The 19543-nt window shown below is 42.0% G+C and overlaps 1 pseudogene; it reads right to left on the reverse strand.

Annotated features, from left to right (window-relative positions):
* LOC119272280 overlaps window positions 1-19543 on the reverse strand; it is a 100191-nt pseudogene that overhangs the window by 23640 nt on the left and 57008 nt on the right.

The raw sequence follows: 19543 nt of genomic DNA on the forward strand, positions 1-19543 counted from the left end.
TATGTATCCAGATTGAGACCTGGAGTCATCCGGATTGGTGTAAAAGCTTGTATCGACGTAACTCTTTACGACGAACTCTTTATCACCTCCATAACCGAGAAATATTTCCTTAGTCCTCTTAGGCAACTAAGGATAACTTTGACCGCTATCCAGTGATCCACTCATGTATCACTATCATACCCCCTTACCTAACTCATGGCAAGGTACACAACACAGCATGGCATACTTTATAGAACCTATGGCTGAGGCATAGGGAATGACTTTCATTCTCTCTCTATCTTCTGCCGTGGTCGGGTTTTCAGTCTTACTCAACTTCATACCTTACAAATCAGGCAAGAACTCCTTTTTTTACTGTTCCATTATGAACTACTTCAAAAAACTTGTCAATGTATGTACTCATTGAAAGAACTTATCAAGCGTCTTGATCTATATCTATAGATCTTGATGCTTCATATGTAAGCAGCTTCACCGAGGTCTTCCTTTGAAAATTATGCTTTCCAGAAAATTCTACATCATTTCCGATCAACAATATGTTATTCACATATACTCATCAGAAAGGTTGTAGTGCTCCCACTCACTTTCTTGTAAATACATGCTTCACTGCAAGTCTGTATAAAACTATATGCTTTGATCAACTCATCAAAGCGTATATTCCAACTCTAAGATGCTTGCACCAGTCCATAGATGGATCACTGGAGCTTGCACACTTTGTTAGCATCTTTAGGATTGACAAAACCTTCTGGTTGCATCATATACAACTCTTATTTAATTAATCCATTAAGGAATGTAGTTTTGATACCCATTTGCCAGATTTCATAAAATGCGGCAACTGCTAACATGATTCAGATAGACTTTTAAGCATCATTACGAGTGGGAAAACCTCATCGTAGTCAACACCTTGAACTTGTCGAAATCCTTTTGCGACAATTCGAGCTTTGTAGATAGTAACAATACTATCTTCCTCTTGAAGATCCATTTATTCTGAATGGCTCACCGATCATCGGGCAAGTCAATCAAAGTTCATACTTTGTTCTCATACATGGATCTCTTCTCAGATTTCATGGCCTTAAGCCATTTCGCAGAATCTGGGCTCCTCATCGCTTCCTCATAGTTCGTAGGTTCGTCATGGTCAAGTAACATGACCTCCAGAACATGATTACCGTACCACTCTGGTGCGGATCCTACTCTGGTTGACCTATGAGGTTTGGTAGTAACTTGATCAGAAGTTTTCATGATCATCATCATTAGCTTCCTCACTAATTGGTCTAGGAATCATCGGAACTGATTTCTTTGATGAACTACTTTACAATACGGGAGCAGGTACAATTACCTCATCAAGTTCTACTTTCCTCCCACTCACTTCTTTTGAGAGAAACTCCTTCTCTAGAAAGGATCCACTCTTAGCAACAAAGATCTTGCCTTCGGATCTGTGATAGAAGGTGTACCCAATAGTTTCTTTTGGGTATCCTATGAAGACACACTTCTTCGATTTGGGTTTGAGCCTATCAGTTTGGAACTTTTTCACATAAGCATCGCAACCCCAAACTTTAAGAAACGACAGCTTAGGTTTCTTGCTAAACCACAGTTCATACGGTGTCATCTCAACGGATTTTTAGGCAGTGCCCTATTTAACGTGAATGCAGTTGTCTCTAATGCATAACCCCAAAACAATAGTGGTAATTTGGTAAGAGACATCATAGATTGCACCATATCTAATAAAGTACGGTTATGGCGTTCGGACACACCATTACATTGTGGTGTTCCAGGTGGTGTGAGTTGCGGAACTATTCCACATTGTTTCAAATGAAGACCAAACTCGTAACTCAAATATTTGTTTCCGTGATCAGATCATAGAAACTTTATTTTCTTGTTATGATGATTTTCCACTTCACTCTGAAATTCTTTGAACTTTTCAAATGTTTCAGACTTATGTTTCATCAAGTAGATATACCCATATCTGCTCAAATCATCTGTGAAGGTCAGAAAATAATGATACCTGCCGCGAGCCTCAACACTCATTGGACTGCACACATCAGTATGTATTATTTCCAACAAGTCTGTTGCTTGCTCCATTGTTCCGAAGAACAGAGTCTTAGTCATCTTGCCCATGAGGCATGGTTCGCAAGCATCAAGTGATTCATAATCAAGTGATTCCAAAATTCCATCAGCATGGAGTTTCTTCATGCGCTTTACACCATTATGACCTAAATGGCAGTGCCACATATAAGTTGCACTATCATTATTAACTTTGCATCTTTTGGCTTCAATATTATGAATATGTGTATCACTATGATCGAGATTCAATAAACCATTTATATTGAGTGTATGACCATAGAAGGTTTTATTCATGTAAATAGAACAACAATTATTCTTTGACTTAAATGAATAATCATATTGCAATAAACATGATCCAATCATATTTATGCTCAACGCAAACACCAAATAACATTTATTTTAGGTTCAACACTAATCCCGAAGGTAAAGGGAGTGTGCGATGGTGATCTTATCAACCTTGGAATCACTTCCAACTCACATCATCACCTCACCCTAAACTAGTCTTTGTTTATTTTGCAACTCCCGTTTTGAGTTACTGCTCTTAGCAACTGAACCCGTATCAAATACCGAGGGTTTGCTATAAACACTGGTAAAGTACACATCAATAACATGTATATCAAATATACCTTTGTTCACTTTGCCACCCTTCTTATCCGCCAAGTATCTAGGGCAGTTCCACTTCCAGTGACCATTTCCTTTGCAGTAGAAGCACTCGGTTTCAGGCTTGGGTCTAGCTTTGGGCTTCTTCATGGGAGTGGCAACTTGCTTGCCATTCTTGTTGAAGTTCCCTTTCTTTCCCTTGCCCTTTTATTTGAAACTAGTGGTCTTGTCAAGCATCAGCACTTGATGCTTTTATTGTTTCTACCTTCGCTGATTTCAGCATCGCGAAGAGCTCGGGAATCGTTTTCTTCATCCCTTACATATTATAGTTCACCATGAAGTTCTAGTAACTCGATGATAGTGACTAGAGAACTCTGTCAATCACTATCTTATCTGGAAGATTAACTCCCACTTGATTCAAGCGATTGTAGTACTCAGACATTCTGAGCAGATGCTCACTGATTGAGCTATTCTCCTCCATCTTGTAGGCAAAATACTTGTCAGAAGTCTCATACCTCTCGACTCGGGCATGAGTCTGAAATACAAATTTCAACTCTTGGAACATCTTATATGCTCCGTGGCGTTCAAAACGTTTTTTAAGTCCCGGTAGAAGGAAATATGCCCTAGAGGCAATAATAAAGTTATTATTTATTTCCTTATATCATGATAAATGTTTATTATTCATGCTAGAATTGTATTAACCAGAAACATAATACATGTGTGAATACATAGACAAACAGAATGTCACTATTATGCCTCTAGTTGACTAGCTCGTTGGTCAAAGATGGTTATGTTTCCTAACCATAGACATGAGTTGTCATTTGATAAATGGGATCACGTCATTAGGAGAATGATGTGATTGACTTGACCCATTCCGTTAGCTTAGCACTTGATCGTTTTAGTTTACTGCTATTGCTATCTTCATGACTTATACATGTTCCTATCACTATGAGATTATGCAACTCCCGATTACTGGAGGAACACTTTGTGTGCTACCAAACGTCACAACGTAACTGGGTGATTATAAGGGTGCTCTACAGGTGTCTCCGATGGTACTTGTTGAGTTGGCATAGATCGAGATTAGGATTTGTCACTCCGATTGTCGGAGAGGGATCTCTGGGCCCTCTCGGTAATGCACATCACTATAAGCCTTGCAAGCAATGCAACTAATGAGTTAGTTGCGGGATGATGCATTACGGAACGAGTAAAAAGACTTGTCGGTAACGAGATTGAGCTAGGTATTGAGATACCGACGATCGAATCTCGGGCAAGTAACATACCGATGACAAAGGGAACAACGTATGTTGTTATGTGGTTTGACCTATAAAGATCTTCGTAGAATATGTAGGAGCCAATATGAGCATCCAGGTTCCGCTATTGGTTATTGACCGCAGACGTGTCTCGGTCATGTCTACATAGTTCTCGAACCCGTAGGGTCCGCACACTTAACGTTCGGTGATGATCGGTAATATGAGTTTATGTAATGAAGGTAGTTTGGAGTCCCGGATGAGATCAGGGACATGATGAGGAGTCTCGAAATGGTCGAGACCTAAAGATCGATATATTGGACGACTATATTCGGACATCGGAAAGGCTCCGAGTGATTAGGGTATTTTCGGAGTACCGGAGAGTTACGGGAATTCGCCGGGGATTATATGGGCCTTATTGGGCTTTAGGGGAAAGAGAGAGGGGAGGCTGCGCCCCCCCCCCCCCAAGGCTTAGTCCGAATTGGACTAGGGGGAGGGGCTGCGCCCCCTCCTTCCTTCTCTTCTCTTTTCTCTTTCCTTCTCTCCTACTCCTACTACATGGAAGGGGGGAATTCTACTCCCGGTGGGAGTAGGACTCCCCAAGGCGCGCCATAGTAGAGGGCCGGCACTCCCCCTCCTCCACTCCTTTATATACGGGGGAATGGGGCACCCTAGGACACACAAGTTGATTGTTCCAAGCCATGTGCGGTGCCTCCCTCCACCAAAATCCACCTCGATCATATTGTAGCGGTGCTTAGGTGAAGCCCTGCGTTGGTAGCAACATCATCATCATCATCAAGCCATCATGATGACGGAACTCTTCTGTGAAGCTCTGCTGGATAGGAGTTCGTGGGACGTCATCGAGCTGAACGTGTGCTGAACTCAGAGGTGCCGTACGTTCAGTACTTGGATCGGTCGGATCGTGAAGACGTATGACTACAGCAACCGCGTTCTCATAACGCTTTCGCTTATGGTCTACAAGGGTACATGGACGATACTCTTCCCTCTCTTTGCTATGCATCACCATGATCTTGTGCGTGCATAGGAATTTTTTTGAAATTACTACGTTCCCCAGCAGTGGCATCCGAGCCAGGTTTATGCCTAGATGTTATATGCACGAGTAGAACACAAGTGAGTTGTGGGCGATACAAGTCATACTTCTTACCAGCATGTCATACTTTGGTTCGGCGGTATTGTTGGATGAAGCGGCCCGGACTGACATTACGCGTACGCTTACACGAGACTGGTTCTACCGACGTGCTTTGCACACAGGTGGCTGGCGGGTGTCAGTTTTCCAACTTTAGCTGAACCGAGTGTGACTATGCTCGGTCCTTGTTGAAGGTTAAAACGGCACTAACTTGACGAAATATCGTTGTGGTTTTGATGCGTAGATAAGAACAGTTCTTGCTCAGCCCGTAGCAGCCACGTAAAACTTGCAACAACAAAGTAGAGGACGTCTAACTTGTTTTTGTAGGGCATGTTGTGATTTGATATGGTCAAGATGTGATGAGATATAAGTTGTTGTATGAGATGATCATGTTTTGTTGAAGTTATCGCCAACTGGCAGAAGCCTTATGGTTGTCTCTTTATTGCGTAAGATGCAAGCGCCAAACAATTGCTTTACTTTATCGCTATGCGATAGCAATAGTTGCAAGAGTAATAGTTGGCGAGATGACCATGTGATGACACGTTGATAAAAGATCAAGATGATGGAGACAATGGTGTCATGCCGGTAACAATGGAGATCATGGCAGTACTTTGGAGAGATCAAAGGCACAAGATGATGATGGCCATATCATGTCACATATTTTTGATTTCATGTGATGTTTATCTTTTATACATCTTACTTTGCTTAGTTTGGCGGTAGCTTTATAAGATGATCCCTTACTATAAATTTCAAGGTACAAGTGTTCTCCCTGAGTATGCACCATTGCCAAAGTTCCTCGTGCCGAGACACCATGTGATGATCGAGTGTGATAAGCTCTACGTTCACATACAATGGGTGCAGGCCAGTTTTGCACACGAAGAAATACTCAGGTTAAACTTGACGAGCCTAGCATATGCAGATATGGCCTCGGAACACTGGAGACCGAAAGGTCGAGCATGAATCATATAGTAGATATGATCAACATAATGATGTTCACCATTGAAAATTACTCCTTCTCACGTGATGATTGGACATGGTTTGGTTGATTTGGATCATGTGATCATTTAGATGACTAGAGGGATGTCTATCTAAGTGGGAGTTCTTAAGTAATATGATTAATTGAACTTTAGTTTATCATGAAATTAGTCCTGATAGTATTTGCATAACTATGTTGTAGATCAATAGCTCGCAATGTAGCTCCCCGTTTATTTTGATATGTTCCTAGAGAAAAACTAAGTTGAAATATGTTAGTAGCAATGATGCGGATTGGATCCGTGATGTGAGGATTATCCTCATTGCTGCACAGAATAATTATGTCCTTGATGCACCGCTAGGTGAGGGACCTATTGCAGGAGCATATGCAGACGTTATGAACGTTTGGCAAAGCTTGGTATGATGACTACTTGATAGTTTAGTGCACCATGCTTTACGGCTTAGAACCGGGACTTAAAAAATGTTTTGAACGCCACGGAGCATATAAGATGTTCCAAGAGTTGAAATTAGTATTTCAGACTCATGCACATGTCTAAAGGTATGAGATCTTTAACAAGTACTTTGCCTACAAAATGGAGGAGAATAGCTCAACTAGTGAGCATGTGCTCAGAATGTCTGAGTGCTACAATCACTTGAATCAAGTGGGAGTTAATCTTCCAAATAAGATAGTGATTGAGAGAATTCTCTAGTCACTATCACCAAGTTACTAGAACTTTGTGATGAACCATAATATGCAAGGGATAACGGAAATGATTCCCACACTCTTCGTGATACGGAAATCGACAAAGGTAGAAATCAAGAAAAGCATCAAGTGTTGATGGTTGAAAAGACCACTAGTTTCAAGAAAAGGGCAAAGGGAAGAAGGGGAACTTCAAGAAGAACGGCAAGCAAGTTGTTGCTCAAGTGAAGAATCCCAAGTCTAGACCTAAGCCTGAGACTAAATGCTTCTATTGCAAAGGGACTGGTCACTGGAAGCAGAACTACCCCAAGTATTTGGCGGATAAGAAGGATGGCTAAGTGAACAAAGGTATATTTGATATACATGTTGTTGATGTGTACTTTACTAGTGTTTATAGCAACCCCTCAGTATTTGATACTAGTTCAGTTGCTAAGATTAGTAACTCCAAACGGGAGTTGCAAAATGAACAGAGACTAGTTAAGGGTGAAGTGATGATGTGTGTTGGAAGTGGTTCCAAAATTAATATGATCATCATCGCACACTCCTTATACTTTCGGGATTAGTGTTGAACCTAAAATAAATGTTATTTGGTGTTTCCGTTAAGCATGAATATGATTGGATCATGTTTATTGCAATACAGTTATTCATTTAAGTCAAAGAGTAATTGTTGTTTTATTTACATGAATAAAACCTTCTATGGTCATACACTCAATATAAATGGTTTACTGAATCTCGATCGTAGTGATACACATATTCATAATATTGAAGCCAAAAGATGCAATGTTAATAATGATAGTGCAACTTATTTGTGGCACTGCCGTTTAGGTCATATTGGTGTAAAGCGCATGAAGAAACTCCATGTTGATGGGTTTTTGGAATCACTTGATGCTTGAGAACCATGCCTCATGGGCAAGATGACTAAGACTCCGTTCTTTGGAACAATGGAGCGAGCAACTGACTTATAGGAAATAATACATACTGATGTATGCGGTCCGATGAGTGTTGAGGCTCACGGTGGGTATCGTTATTCTCTAACCTTGATAGATGATTTGAGCAGATATGGGTATATCTACTTGATGAAACATAAGTCTGAAACATATGAAAAGTTCAAAGAATTTCAGAGTGAAGTGGAAAATCATCGTAACAAGAAAATAAAGTTTTTGTGATCTGATCATGGAGGAGAATATTTGAGTTACGAGTTTTGTCTTCATTTGAAACAATGCAGAATAATTTCGCAACTCACGCCACCTGGAACACCACATCGTAATGGTGTGTCCGAACGCCATAACCGTACTTTATTAGATATGGTGCGATCTTTGATGTCACTTACCGATTTATCAATATCATGTTGGAGTTATGCATTAGAGATAGCTGCATTCACGTTAAATAGGGCACCGTCTAAATCCGTTGAGACGGCACCATATGAACTATGGTTTGGCTAGAAACCTAAGCTGTCGTTTCTTAAAGTTTGGGGCTGCGATGCTTATGTGAAAAAGTTTCAACCTGATAAGCTCAAACCCAAATCAAAGAAATGTGTCTTCATAGAATACCCAAAGGAAACTGTTGGGTACACCTTCTATCACATATCCAAAGGCAAGATCTTTGTTGCTAAAAGTGGATCCTTTCTAGAGAAGGAGTTTCTCTCAAAAGAAGTGAGTGGGAGGAATGTAGAACTTGATGAGTTAATTGTACCTTCTCCCGAATTGGAAAGTAGTTCATCACAGAAATTAGTTCTAGTGATCTCTACACCAATTAGTGAGGAAGCTAATGATGATGATCATGAAACTTCAGATCAAGTTACTACCGAACCTCTAGGACAAACAGAGTATGGTCCACACCAGAGCGGTACGGTAATCCTTTCTGGAAGTCATGTTACTAGACCATGACGAACCTACGAACTATGAGGAAGCGATGATGAGCCCAGATTCCGAGAAATGGCTTGAGGCCATGAAATCTGAGATGGGATCCATGTTTGAGAACAAAGTGTGGACTTTGATTGACTTGCCCGATGATCGGTGAGTCATTAAGAATAAATGGATCTTCAAGAGGAAGACAGACGTTGATAGTAGTGTTACTATCTACAAAGCTTGAATTGTCGCAAAATGTTTTTGACAAGTTCAAGGTGTTGACTACGATGAGATTTTCTCACTCGTATCAATGCTTAAAAGTCTGTTCGAATCATGTTAGCAGTTGCCGCATTTTATGAAATCTGGCAAATGGATGTCAAAACTGTATTCCATAATGGATTTCTTAAAGAAGAGTTGTATATGATGCAACCATAAGGTTTTGTCGATCCTAAAGGTGCTAACAAAGTGAGCAAGCTCCAGCGATCCATCTATGAACTGGTGCAAGCATCTCGGAGTGGGAATATATGCTTTGATAAAGTGATCAAAGCATATGGTTTTATTCAGACTTGCGGTGAAGCCTGTATTTACAAGAAAGTGAGTGGGAGCACTACAGCATTTCTGATAAGTATATGTGAATGACATATTGTTGATCAGAAATAATGAAGAATTTTCTGGAAAGCATAGGAGTGTTAGAAAAGAGTTTTTCAAAGAAAGACCTTGATGAAGCTACTTACATATTGAGCATCAAGATCTATAGAGATAGATCAAGACGCTTGATAAGTTTTTTCAATGAGTACATACCTTAACAAGATTTTGAAGTAGTTCAAAATGGAACAGTCAAAGAAGGAGTTCTTGCCTGTGTTTCAAGGTGTGAAGTTGAGTAAAGACTCAAAACCCGACCACGGCAGAAAATAGAAAGAGAATGAAAAGTCATTCCCTATGCCTCAGTCATAGGTTCTATAAAGTATGCTATGATGTTTACCAGTCCTATTGTATACCTTAGCATTTTTCTGACAAGGGAATACAATAGTGATCTAGGAGTAGATCACTGGACAACGGTCAAAATTATCCTTAGAGGACTAAGGAAATATTCCTCGGTTATGGAGGTGATAAAAGAGTTCGTCATAAAAATTTACGTCGATGCAAGCTTTTTATATCGATCTAGATGACTCTAAGTCTCGATCTGGATACATATTAAAAGTGGGAGCAATTAGCTAGAGTAGCTCCGTGCAGAGCATTGTAGACATAGAAATTTGCGAAATACATACGGATCTGAATGTTGCAGACCCGTAGACTAAACTTCTCTCACAAGCAAAACATGATCACTCTTTGGGTATTAATCACATTGAGATGTGAACTAGATTATTGACTCTAGTAAACCCTTTGGGTATTAGTCACATGGAGATGTGAACTAATCACATAAAGATGTGAACTAGATTATTGACTCTAGTGCAAGTGGGAGACTGAAGGAAATATGCCCTAGAGGCAATAATAAAGTTATTATTTATTTCCTTATATCATGATAAATGTTTATTATTCATGCTAGAATTGTATTAACCGGAAACATAATACATGTGTGAATACATAGACAAACAGAATGTCACTAGTACGCCTCTACTTGACTAGCTTGTTGGTCAAAGATGGTTACGTTTCCTAACCATAGACATGAGTTGTCATTTGATAAACGGGTCACATCATTAGGAGAATGATGTGATTGACTTGACCCATTCCGTTAGCTTAGCACTTGATCGTTTTAGTGTACTGCTATTGCTTTCTTCATGACTTATACATGTTCCTATCACTATGAGATAATGCAACTCCCGATTATCGGAGGAACACTTTGTGTGCTACCAAACGTCACAATGTAACTGGGTGATTATAAGGGTGCTCTACAGGTGTCTCCGATGGTACTTGTTGAGTTGGCATAGATCGAGATTAGGATTTGTCACTCCGATTGTCGGAGAGGTATCTCTGGGCCCTCTAGGTAATGCACATCACTATAAGCCTTGCAAGCAATGCAACTAATGAGTTAGTTGCGGGATGATGCATTACGGAACGAGTAAAGAGACTTGCCGGTAATGAGATTGAGCTAGGTATTGAGATACCGATGATCGAATCTCGGGCCATTACATATCGATGACAAAGGGAACAACGTATGTTGTTATGCGGTTTGACCGATAAAGATCTTCGTAGAATATGTAGGAGCCAATATGAGCATCCAGGTTCCGCTATTAGTTATTAACTGGAGATGTGTCTCGGTCATGTCTACATAGTTCTCGAACCCATAGGGTCCGCACGCTTAACGTTCGGTGACGATCGGTAATATGAGTTTATGTATTGAAGGTAGTTTGGAGTCCCGGATGAGATCAGGGACATGACGAGGCGTCTTGAAATTGTCGAGACCTAAAGATCGATATATTGGACAACTATATTCGGGCATCGGAAAGGTTCCGAGTGATTCGGGTATTTTTCAGAGTACCGGAGAGTTATGGGAATTCGCCGGGGATTACATGGGCCTTATTGGGCTTTAGGGGAAAGAGAGAGAGGGGAGGCTGCGCCCCCCAAGGCTTAGTCCGAATTGGACTAGGGGGAGGGGTTGCGCCCCCTCCTGCCTTCTCTTCTCTTTTCCCTTTCCTTCTCTCCTACTCCTACTACATGGTGGGGGAATCCTACTCCCGGTGGGAGTAGGACTCCCCAGGGCGCGCCATGGTAGAGGGTCGGCACTCCGCCGCCTCCACTCCTTTATATACGGGAGGAGGGGCACCCTAGGACACAAAAGTTGATTGTTCCAAGCCATGTGTGGTGCCTCCCTCCACCATAATCCACCTCGATCGTATCGTAGTGGTGCTTAGGTGAAGCCCTGTGTCGGTAGCAACATCATCACTGTCATCACGTCGTCGTGCTGATGGAACTCTTCCGTGAAGCTCTGCTAGAGCAGAGTTCATGGGACGTCATCGAGTTGAACGTGTGCCGAACTCGGAGGTGCCATACGTTCGGTACTTGGATCGGTCGGATCGTTAAGACGTACGACTACATCAACCGCGTTCTCATAACACTTCCGCTTATGGTCTACGAGGGTACGTGGACGATACTCTTCCCTCTCGTTGCTATGCATCACCATGATCTTCCATGTGTGTAGGAATTTTTTTGAAATTACTACGTTCCCCAACACCGGTTCTAAGCCGTAAAGCATGGTGCACTAAACTGTCAAGTAGTCATCATACCAAGCTTTGCCAAACATTCATAACGTCTGCATCTGCTCCTGCAATAGGTCTGTCACCTAGCGGTGCATCAAGGACATAATTCTTCTGTGCAGTAATGAGGATAATCCTCAGATCACGGACCTAGTCCGCATCATTGCTACTATCATCTTTCAACTTAGTTTTCTCTAGGAACATATAAAAAATAAAACAGGGAGGCTATAGCGAGCTATTGATCTACAACATAGATATGCAAAAATTATCAAGACTAAGTTCATGATAAATTAAAGTTCAATTAATCATACTCCTTAAGAACTCCCAGTGAGATAGACATCCCTCTATTCATCTAAATGATCACATGATCCATGTCAACTAAACCATGTTCGATCATCACGTGAGATGGAGTAGTTTTCAATGGTGAACATCACTATGTTGATCGTATCTACTATATGATTCACGCTCGACCTTTCGGTCTCAGTGGTCCGAGGCCATATCTGCATATGCTAGGCTCGTCAAGTTTAACCCGAGTATTCTACATGTGTAAAACTGGCTTGCACCCGTTGTATGTGAACGTAGAGCTTATCACACCCGATCATCATATGGTGTCTCAGCACGAAGAACCGTCGCAATGGTGCATACATAGGGAGATACCGTCGCAATGGTGTCACACCCGATCATCATATAATGATACCGTCGTACTATGCAAAATAAGATGCATAAAGGATAAACATCACATGCAATCAAAATAAGTGATATGATATGGCCATCATCATCTTGTGCCTTTGATCTCCATCTCCAAAGCACCGTCATGATCACCATCATCACCGGCTTGACACCTTGATCTCCATCGTAGCATCGCTGTCGTCTCGCCAACTATTACTTCTATGACTATAGCTACCGCTTAGAGAAAAACTAAAGCAATTACATGGCGATTGTATTTCATACAATAAAGCAACATCCATATGGCTCCTGCCAGTTGCCGATAACTGTTACATAACATGATCATCTCATACAACAATTTATATATCATCACGTCTTGACCATATCACATCACCACATGCCCTGCAAAAACAAGTTAGACGTCCTCTAGTTTGTTGTTGCAAGTTTTATGATGTGAACTGGGACCCGATCTTTCGATGAGAGAGGATAACTATGATTTTGGGTGGGACTTGACCCTCACGATCCGGCTACCAACCGTACAGGAAGAACCGTACACGACTGATATCCACGGCAATCGCTGAACCAACTCCACGGCGTTATCGACCGAGCCAACGGCGCGATCGACCTATCCACGAAGGATTTTTCCTGCAAGCAAATCGAAGAACATGCAAGAAAATAATATCCAAGCAATCTCAAAATTGGGAATATGCTAGATGGGATTAATCTCACAAGATGGGGTTCCGATAGGATGTCTTGACGGTCGCACTAGCTGCTACGAGCAAAGACAAATAAAAGTAGCAATAGCTAAACTTCTCTAAACAAAACCCGAGTCTAAACCCTAACCTAGACTAGCTATTTATTGAAGGAGTACAGACACGGACGAGTACGTAGACGTGTTCCACTCGGTCTGCTGATCGAAGGAAATTGTCCACGAGTTGGACAAAGGCCGAAGCTGCAGGCCCTGACACGTGAGGAGACTTGGCGCAGCCCACAATCCCATGGCCCACATTGCTGGTATTGATTAATGGTTTCAAATCAGAAGTCCTTTGCTCCTTATGCACTCCACGTGACATCAGTGATGGATGGGATGGTTCGGTGGGCATGCATGCAAGGATGATGGAACGCATGCATGCAAGGATTACTCCATCTGGTTTTAAAAGAAAGTATTTCCTAGCTTCTTCCATTCTTTTATTCCTGGGTACAAGTAAATTGCAACGTAAGTGTAATATCATATTTCTGTTAGTTAAATAATATGTCCAAAGGAACGAAAGTACCTGGTTAATAATTTTCCGTGTAATATTTGTAGACGTTTCTATGATAGTCATGTGCACATCATCCTCCCTTTCTTGAAAACAAAGCCGTCCTCGGCTTTCATTTACCTGGAACACATCATAGAGCAAATAAAAATACATGCAACATATATAGGCCGTTCCAAAGGCGTAAGCTCATGAGGATGAAATAAATTTGTTATAGCATCATTAGGAATATCATGAAAAGTTTGATCCCACACAAAGTCTATGTATGAATTATGGGGATGCAAACTAACTAAATGGGTACACTGTATATCCAGATCACAAGTTGGGACACTCAACGGAAACATTTCAGAATTGACAGCAAGCATAGTGTGCATAGTATGATCCGTTGATTTAGCTTTTTCATCATTTACTATTTCATCAGGGTCATAGGAAGAAAGTTGATGGTTTTTCCTTCAAACACAAGAGTATACGAATTTGTTCTGCCATGATGAGTAACACTATTATCATATTGCCAAGGTCGACCTAATAATAAAGAACAAGCTTGCATAGGTACAACATCACAGTCAATGTAATCACGATATGAACCAAGTGTAAATTGTACTCGCACACGACGTATTACCTTCAACTTACCACAGTCGTTGAACCATTGGATGTAATATGGATGGGGGTGTCTCGTAGTGGTGAGGCAAAGTTTCTCAACCATCTCTATACTCGCCAAATTATTGCAGCTTCCACCATCAATGATCACACGAACTGAATGCCCCTTGACAACAAACTTAGTTTGAAAAAGATTATGGCAATGAGGCATCTCAGTATGCCCCACCTGGGCACTAAGTACTCGCATGGTTACAAGACTTGGGTACTGATCGGCCATCTCAGCATTAATATGTATCTCCTCTGTGTCATGCTCCTTAATGTCACCTGCATTATTAGTGGCAAGCATAGCGCGTGTATCTTCATCCAAATCACTAGCAGAGGAGTACTCACCGTCTTCCCGCACAATGAATGTTCGTTTATTTGGGAAGTCCTTCATCAAGTGCCCGCCACCTTTGCATATATGACACTTCATGTCCCTTGTGCGTCCAGACGAAGTGGTGGGTGCTAGAGAAATTGCTTTCGAAGCCTCGGATGATTGTGGAGCTGATTTTGAACTTGATGGGTGTGTACCATTGTTAGTGGACGAAACAGTAGAAGAGGGTGTCCATGATGAGCGACGACCTATAGAAAAGTTACCTCATCCCATGTTGTGTCGTCCGTGTACTTCCCTTTCAGCTTTACAAGCAAAATGAAACAAACGAGTAATAGAATTGTACTCCTTATAGTCCAATATATCCTGAATATCACGATTCAAACCACCTAAAAATCTAGCCATCATAGCATCGTCGGTTTCAACTAATCCACATCGCACTAAGCCAGTTTGCAATTCTTGATAATAATCCTCTACATAGCTGCTACCTTGTTTTAAACATTGCAATTCATTTAGTTTATCACGAGCATAATATGAAGGAACATAACGCTGTTGCACAGCTCGTTTTAAAGCATCCCAAGTAGTAGGTATATTATTTGCATTAATACGACAATAATCACTCCACCACATGGAAGCAAAGTTTGTAAATTCACTAGTGGCTGCCCTAACTCTTTGGTTCTCAGGAATATCATGACATGCAAATTTTTGTTCAACAGAAAGTTCCCAGTCAAGATAAACATCTGGATTATATTTACCATTGAAAGCAGGCATAGTAAATTTGATTTTGGCACTAGAGTGTTCATAATCTCTAACATCATACCTGGTTTGACCTCGTGCCATACCATGACGGTTGAAACGTAGTTGTTGATGAGCACGGTCATTGTGGTGATTGACCATTTGGTCGTCTTCGGTGTCACCAGAATAATCCTCATAGTTGTCCCCATGTTGCTCGACGCGGGGAGGAATTTGTTGGTGCTGGTTTATGGTGGCGGCATCAGTGGCAGTAGCTGGGTGTTGTGGATGACCCATGGGCACACGCCGAGCTCGCGAAATAGCACCGCCACCTGTGGAGTTGCGAGGATCAGCATTGTTGTTGATGGGGGGTGCAGTCCGCAACTCGTCAAGACGTGACAAGATGTCCTTTAGCTGTGTGTTTGCAACACCCTGTGCATCCTCTATGGCCTTGAGCCTTTCTTCGGTCGCAATCTGAGCACCCTCAAGTTGGGCAAGACGCTCGCTAGTGACTTTCACATCCGCGGTGAGACCCTCAAGTGTGGGCTGATCCTATGCCATTGTTAGCGAAATAGAAAAAAACAATGTATAATCCCTATCAACTAACAGGATGTGGTGGACAAAATTTGCTCGCACTCAAACTTAGTATCAAATTCTTACTTGTTCTTACCAATGCAACAGGTGGTGATCGACGCGTTGGTGTTGGCTTCAAACGACCGATGAAGATTGGATGGAGCGATAACCAGGAATCAGTAGTGTCGGGACCTGTACTTATTGGTAGGAAAAAGTGTAGCTTGGCAAAGGTTTCTCAACTCACAATATCAGTGGCACAATTTAGCAAAAAGCAATGCAAGTTGAATAATTGCTCAAACTTCTAACTAGTGCTGGCAGTCAACTAGCAAGAGATAAAACAATCTAAACCCAGATACTAAATCAAATGAGTGGAAGCTGATGAAAATATGAATGCTCTAAATAGCTAGATATAAGTGAGGTATAAATGGCAGTATATGGAAACCTAAAGCAGAAAAAAAATGTCCAGCGGATATCACGTAGATGAACAAAGTAATTGTTCTGGACAGTAAGAGATATTACAAAAGATGCTAACTGGCCTTCTCTGGGTTTTTTTCTTACTGTTCCTTCTCTGTTTTTTTTTCCACTGTTTTTTCTATTTTTTCACTATCTATTTTTTCTTACTTTTCTCTTTATTTTTCCTTTGACCAAGCTGGTTACCAACGTGTATACACACGTATCAAGAGAACAGGAGAAAAGAAAACGTACAAACTCAAGTGCTACCAAAAGCTACAAGATCGTGTACTACTTGAGATCAGATATTGATGGAACGATGTGGCCAGATAACTCCAAACAGTGATCGAGTAGCAGCGCACTATGACAGACACAATGGCGTGGTCTAGCAGACACAGGTGGGCTGGTGTCTGATGTCAAGCGTAGATGCAAGACAGCATACGCGGCAGACAGGTGCAAGACGCGTACGGCCGGCAAAGAAAGAAAAACTTCTACGTGAGGGAAATGGCGGACGAGAAGGATGCGAACTCAGACTGCACGTAAGAATCGGCAAAACAGTAACAATCCGGTGCAATCTTGTTGTGTTTTTTCTGCTGAGTGGAAGGGATTTCTTTAGGGTGGACAAAAACCAGATCGATCTAGTAGATAATTTTCTCTCGGACTAATCTAGACCAGCACTAGTATTAGATGAATGCAACCAAAAATTCAACTACACAAATACTAGATGCAAAAATTGCTAAAGGCTAAAAAGATAGGTGCAGCTGATGAACTAATCTAGTTTTTTTGGCTTTTTGTGGGTTGTAGGACTAAAATCAATCTAATCTAATAAAACTATAAATCTCTCACCGATGAAGCTGAAAACTGATACCACTTGATGTGAACTGGGACCCGATCTTTCGATGAGAGAGGATAACTATGATTTTGGGTGGGACTTGACCCTCACGATCCGGCTACCAACCGTACAGGAAGAACCGTACACGACTGATATCCACGGCAATCGCTGAACCAACTCCACGGCGTTATTGACCGAGCCAACGGCGCGATAGACCTATCCATGAAGGATTTTTCCTGCAAGCAAATCGAAGAACATGCAAGAAAATAATAGCCAAGCAATCTCAAAATTGGGAATATGCTAGATGGGATTAATCCCACAAGATGGGGTTCCGATAGGATGTCTTGACGGTCGCACTAGCCGCTACGAGCGAAGACAAATAAAAGTAGCAATAGCTAAACTTCTCTAAAAAAACCCAAGTCTAAACCCTAACCTAGACTAGCTATTTATTGAAGGAGTACAGACACGGACGAGTACGTAGACGTGTTCCACCCGGTCTGCTGATCGAAGGAAATTGTCCACGAGTTGGACAAAGGCCGAAGCTGCAGGCCCTGACACGTGAGGAAACTTGGCGCAGCCCACAATCCCATGGCCCACATCGCTGGTATTGATTAATGGTTTCAAATCAGAAGTCCTTTGCTCCTTATGCACTCCACGTGACATCAGTGATGGATGGGATGGTTCGGTGGGCATGCATGCAAGGATGATGGAACACATGCATGCAAGGATTACTCCATCTGGTTTTAAAAGAAAGTATTTCCTAGCTTCTTCCATTCTTTTATTCCTGGGTACAAGTAAATTGCAACGTGAGTGTAATATCATATTTCTGTTAGTTAAATAATATGTCCAAAGGAACAAAAGTACCTGGTTAATAATTTTCCGTGTAATATTTGTAGACGTTTCTATGATAGTCATGTGCACATCATTTTACATGGCTGCTACGGGCTTAGCAAGAACCGTTCTTACCTACGCATCAAAAACCATAACGCGGTATAGTGATTGCTTTTTGATCTTCAGAAAGAACCCTGTTCATTGAATCCAATTCAGCTAAAGTTGGAGAAACTAACACCCGCCAGCCACCCGTGTGCAAAGCACGTCGGTAGAACCAGTCTCATGAATGCGGTCATGTAATGTCGGTTCGGGCCGCTTCATCCAACAATACTGCCGAATCAAGAAACAACTAGTGAGGGCAAGCAATATGTATATACCCACGCCCACAACTCCTTTGTGTTCTACTTGTGCATATAACATCTACGCATAGACCTGGCTCTGATACCACTGTTGGGAACATAGCATGCAATTTCAAAAACAATCCTACGCTCACGCAAGATCTATCTAGGAGATGCAGAGCAACGAGAGGGGAGAGTGTGTCTACATACCCTCATAGGCGAAAGCGGAAGCGTTTGACAATGCGGTTGATGTAGTCGTACACCTTCACGATCCGTCCCAATCAATTACCGAATGTACGGCACCTCCGCGTTTAGCACACGTTCAGCTCGATGACGTCCTCGCCTTCTTGATCCAGCAAGACAGTCGAAGTAGTAGATGAGTTCCGGCAGCACGAAGGCGTGGAGACGGTGTTGGTGAAGAACAATCTCCGCAGGGCTTCACCAAGCACTACAGAAACTATGACAGAGGATAAACTAGATAGGACGGGGTTGTCGGCAAACGGCTTGGTGATTCTTGATCTCTCTTGGGTGCTAGCCCTACCGCTCTATTTATATGTTGAGCCCTGAGGTCGATCCTTGGAGTAAAAGCCTCCTCAAAGTCGGTTTTGCCCGAAAGGCAAGAGTCCCACTCGGACTCCAGGACCAAATGCCACAATCCTTGGCATGTGGCCCGGATGCCATGGGCCTGGGCGTCTGGCCCAGGGCCAGACGCCAGGGTCTCCGACGTTTGGCCTCTGACCTCCGCAAAACTATCTTTTGCACCGGCCTATAGCCGCATGGGCCTGACCCCTTGGCCTAACCATATCATCCAATATATGAATCTTTACCTCCGGACCATTCTGGAGCTCCTCGTCATGTCCGTGATCTCATCCAGGACTCCGAACAACATTCGGTCACCAACATACATAAATCATATAATACTATATCGTCAACGAATGTTTAAGCGTGCGGACCCTACGGGTTCGAGAACTATGTAGACATGACCGAGACACCTCTCTGGTCAATAACCAATATCGGAACCTGGATGCCCATATTGGCTCCTACATATTCTACGAAGATCTTTATCGGTCGAACCGCATAACAACATACGTTGTTCCCTTTGTCATCGGTATGTTACTTGCCCGAGATTTGATCGT

Source organism: Triticum dicoccoides, chromosome 3A, assembly GCF_002162155.2.
Source record: "Triticum dicoccoides isolate Atlit2015 ecotype Zavitan chromosome 3A, WEW_v2.0, whole genome shotgun sequence".
In the NCBI taxonomy this organism is placed as follows: Eukaryota; Viridiplantae; Streptophyta; class Magnoliopsida; order Poales; family Poaceae; genus Triticum; species Triticum dicoccoides.